General features: G+C 34.9%; 1 pseudogene; it reads left to right on the top strand.

Annotated features, from left to right (window-relative positions):
- The first annotated feature begins 4,391 nt into the window (after positions 1-4,391).
- On the top strand, positions 4,392-4,486 carry LOC111814584 (annotated as a pseudogene).
- Positions 4,487-5,408: the final 922 nt, after the last annotated feature.

Raw genomic sequence — 5,408 nt, forward strand, 5'->3', positions numbered from 1 at the left:
AGAGAGAGAGAGACAGAGAGACAGAGAGAAACACAAAGTGTAGTGCTTCCATAGAGAACAGCCTCTCCGAAGATGGACTCAGCTGACAATTACAAATCAAATAATAAACCACACCATTAAAAATAGAAAAAGAGCACAATCATTGTTGGGCAAGTGTGTAATCCTAGCATTTGTGAGGCTGAAGTAGATGGATTGCAAGTGCAAAACAGCCTGAACTACAAGAGGAGTTTCTGTGGCCAATAAGACAGCACACTGGACTACAGCACCTGCTTAGACAAGTTTAGGCAGGGGCAGGGACAGTGATTTGATCTCTGGCATCATATGTCACATCAGCCCTGCCCCCAGAGCAGGCTGAGCCAGCCAGAGTCCAGGCATAGTGGAGCACACCTGTAATCCCAGTGTGGGGGAGGGTGAAAACAGGAGGATCACCACAAGTCTGAGCTGCATAGTGAGATGCTGCAATAACCAAATACATTTAAAAAAAAGAGGAGGCTCTTTATCAGAAAAAACAAAAATCTTTAGAAGAATAGTATAACTTTGAACTTAAACTAAAAGAACAGGCAAGACTCAGAAATTAAAGTTAAAATGCAAATGTAAGAAACTTGTAAACAAAGCAACTAAGTTTTGCAATAAAAATAGTTGTTGATGTTTTAGAAATTGTATTAATCTAAATAGCAAACAACATCTATAGGAACAGAGAATTAGTCCATTAATAGTTCTAGAAATCACCCTGAATCTAACACAGACATAGAAACTATAAAATTGTAAAACACATTTGATAAATAGATCCATGAAGCATAGCACAGATCTATTTGTTGAAAAAGCATTTATTGCTAAATATGTGATATCCACTCTTTAAACATTTAGGGAACATATTCTGGGGAAAAATATTCTGACACAGTGAAGGTTACATCTTAGCTAATAGAGTAGAGTAATACTAAATAAAATACTCAGGGAAGATTTCTTTGAGAATAAGAATTTTGAAAATAAAAATATTTAGAAGACTAAAATGTTTAAACTAATGGATAGCTATTAAAGAAGGAAAGAAAACGCGTGATGTTGAAGGCATGCATGGTATGTCACAAAAAGCCAAAGAAATGGGACTAGAAAGATTATGGGAAGTGAACATCAAAGATGGGATCAGATGCTAATTCATGTAATCAACTATAAGAATGATGAAGAAATCTAGTCATGAATAGAATCTCTTGTGGATCTCAAAAAACAAAATAACAAGAAGCAGCACGTGGTTAATTAATTCAAAATAGTCTTCAGAGTCTGTCAGGAATGAATTATTCAGGAGACCAAGAAAGTTTCAGCGATCTGGTATTATGAACCTGCACTGAATCAATTACAAGAAAATATAACAGAAATAACTCAGAGCGTTTATTTCCAAAAAATAACTATGAATTTGAAAAGAAAGAAAAATCTGAGATTGAAACAAAAAAAGAGTCAAGAAAATCTAGCTTTCTGTCTCTGTCTCAGTCTCTCTCTTTTTCACCTCAACACTGGCCTTATTATTGGAAATTGAAGATAGTCTAAGAAAATGAGAACAATTAAAGAACATTTAGAACTTGCCTTTAAAGTGATATATAGACTGAGTTATAGTTTTCATTAGGAAAATGGAGTTCATAAGACAATTGTATAATTTCAAAGTCAAAAACCATTCCAGATACTAGTAATATATGCATTATATCAGAAGAAACTATACTCCTATAACAATTATAAATATTGAAAAAAATATTACAATAAAACTACTTGAAGTCTCTGAAGAGGGACAGAACACTGGCAGAAAGTAGAGCTGACTTTTTTTTTTAGAATGGCAGAACTTACTTAATATGAGAGTTGTATTGATATAATTTAAGGGTGATCCTAGGTTTACGTGAAATACAAATGCTAAACTCAGACAAAAACTCCGTTATTTTACCAGGAGGTACCACAGGAAAAAACTCTGGATACTGTTTCCAGAAGGCTAGAAATTCAAATGGGAAGCAATCAGAAAGGAAACTAGCTCAGGAGACAGAGGCCCAGCCCTAGAATCTAAAAACCCTCAAATTCTTGTCTGATCCTTGACGGAGGGATTAAGAAAGCCCTCTCTGCAGCACAGTGCAAAATAGCTGCAAGGCTGTAAATCTAAACAGGAATTTTACCTACCCTATAGACAATAGTAATTCTAGACATCTGATACGTTAGATTTGATTTGCTATAGGCAGAAAAGTCTATCTCAGATTTTGTCAACTATGAGAAATAATCATACTGGGAAAGAAAGAGCCATGGAAGCATAAATTAATATTTTATTCAGTATTTATTAGTTAATATATAATCTCATAGTAAGCTTTTTTACAATTATAAGCCATAATCCTATTTTTATATAGCCAATAAGTTTTACAAAAGTCCTAATATCAACCATTTTTCTCCCTCCTCTGTAAATATATGCCACTTTTATTCAATTTCTGCCCAAATTATACTTCTGTCTACTACATAGGAATCTTATGAAATCAATTTGATATTAAGTTTATGTACAATGTTTCTATTTCTTCTGAAAACATCCATGGTTGCATAATTTATGGGGCTACATATATAACTATCTTTTCCTTTTGTGTTTCTATTTGTGTTTCCATGCTTGTGTGCCAACTCACAGTCCTATATACTCATAATGAACATCTATGAAAGATTCAATTTATCAAAATGTGATTGTCCTGTAAATCATAGTAGGCTCATCAATACTGTTAGAATTTCAATATTTCCAGGAGAATCAGAAAAGTTGAAATAATTATAACAGTAACCAGTTATTGTTATTGTACTTCAATCATTCTATGCATTGATGTTAACAAGGGTGTAACTCATCAACATTTCAACACATGTATCATTATGCCTTATATGAGAAATAAAACTGAAGCATAGGGAGGCTAGTTGACTCCCTTAAGGCCACAGAAAGATTCAGAGCTAGATCCTATAATACTGTGGCTCTTCCTCTTCATCACTGTTCGATATTCTTTCTAGAATCTTAGAAAATATGTCATTTAAAACACAGAATTTTTAAAATGCTGACCCTAGGACCATCTATGGGAAACATGGCCTTCCTCAATTTCTCAACTTTATTTCCTATTATACAATATTGTATTAACCCACTTTGCATTCCTAGACAAGCACATCAAATAGTGTCCATTTTAGTTCATGGTTCTCAAGTCCCAAGGTCAAAAGGCTATATCTGGTGGTGTGCTTCTCACTGATAGAGTCCTCAGATGGTTCCAGGCATCATCACTTGCCAAGAGACAAGGAATGTGTGTGCAAATGTGTCTCTAGATGTAACCTTTCCTGTTGGGAAACCTCTGATATGCCATCAGTATTCCTCTTGAATGAGCTTACCTGGTCACAGTCCCCTCCCAAAGGACCGTGAATACAAGAGCAGGATGAAATTTCCACTCTCTTTATGTAACTGAGTGAAAAGCTAGATAAACTCTCTAGCATCCTTTACTTTAGTTGTATTTAAAAATCACTAATTTTAGAATTTTAGAGGTCATGGGGCTGAGCAACATATTTTTCATCTCCTACCAGCTTAGCTTTCTATTTTATTTTATTTATTTTATTTGACACAGGATCACTCTATGTAGATCCTGCATAAATTCACTGCAGCCAAGGCTGGCCTTGAACTCATGCTGATCTTACTGCCTGAGCTTCTAGAGTGCTGAGATTACAGGTGTGAGACATCTAGCATTCCTCTATGTGACAATTCTGACTGAAACTGCATAATGAGTTAGGTGTGTTCTTTTTTAAATTTAATTTTATTTTTTATGAATTTTAATGAGAAACAAATAGCAACAAGACAGTTTCAAAACAGGTTAGTAGGACAGTTTTAATAATTAATACAGTGTGTATTTTTGTCTTCATAATGGTTATTAATATACAAGATGCAGACATGATATCCTGTCCAAAAACTATTAGTACAAATCTTTCTTCTCACTGAATTAAGAGAAGGTATATACAGATACAAAATGGTCTTCCATTTGTATCCCCTTTTTCATTTAGTTTTTTTGGAGATGAGTATTGTGTTGCCATTTAAATATTGTAGGTGCGTGAATTCAGCAAAATAATTCAATATAGTCCAGTAGTCCATAATAGTAGTGAGTTATCCGTAGCACTGGCAATGTCAGAAGTTGTTGACTTGAGCCTTTTACAGCTCAGCATATTAATATAGCTTTACTTTTTATACCTCATTTTTATACTTTTCTGCGGGATGGTTAAGACCAAGATAAAGCAAGACCTATATAACAAGAAATGTAACTTTTATATCTGCCAGTGTCAGTCAAATCCCCTCAGGATTTACCCTGAAACCCTGTACCGCAGTTTGCAGATCCTTTGTCAGTGTCAGCCATGTGGATGAGTCATGGCAATTGCTTGATCAGCACATATACTAAAATTGGAACAATACAGAGAAGTCTAGCATGGTCCCTGTGCAAGGATGACATGCAAATAAGTGTGTTCTTTTGTGAAAGCTGCTTTACTATTTTCCCCTGCTCCCTGAGGAAAGTTAGCTTTGGCTCCCTTCTCCCTTGTCTTGTAAAATATGCATATCCTATATAAAAGGTTAACTTCAGGTTAGCTATTCCTGGGAAAAGAAACTGAAACACCAACTCACAAGACTTTTCAATCTAGGCTATCTAGTGACCCAAAGATAATAGCAGCCTACAAGCAGACCAACAGAACTTTATGCCTGACATGGCAACTACCTATTTGCCAGGACTTTCTTCCAGTCTCTATGAATGCCTTACACCTGCAGCCTCTCAGCAACATGGCCTTTGTTGCTGCTGCTGCTTTGCCTTGCTAGCTTTCCAAATACATCGATTTTCCTTTCTCCAATAATTGGTCCTGAACTCATTGTATGTCTTAAGTGGTGAGTGACAAACTTGAGTTCCATAAAGCTGATACCTCACAAAAAGGGTTTATTTTCACTGAGTGAATTCTTAGGAAAAAAATGACCAAACCATATTTAAGTTATAGAAAGGATGATGTTTCTTTGTTTGTTTCTAGTCATATCATAAGAGAAAAGCTTTTAGGCAGGGAAAAGATAAGACTGTGAAGGACAAGAATTATATTAGCTGTGACGATTCTTTCTTAATTGCACTATTATTTCAGATTGGCACATTCATTCCAATACTTGCCCAAAGTGGAAAAATATCACATATTTGATTAAAGGTATGAATATAAGTATGGAAGTATATGTAAAATAAAAAGGAAAAGACAAATAAGATAAGAAAAAATGGGTAAGAACAACTCAAACAACTATGAAGATATATTTGGGCAATAAGAAATACTGTGCTAATACTGTGCTCTAATTCATAAACTTTACATATATTTTCTCTCTCTCTCTCTCTCTCTCTCTCTCTCTCTCTCTCTCTCTCTCTCTCTCT

This window comes from Octodon degus, unplaced genomic scaffold (assembly GCF_000260255.1).
Source record: "Octodon degus isolate 3935 unplaced genomic scaffold, OctDeg1.0 scaffold00367, whole genome shotgun sequence".
Classification (NCBI taxonomy): Eukaryota; Metazoa; Chordata; class Mammalia; order Rodentia; family Octodontidae; genus Octodon; species Octodon degus.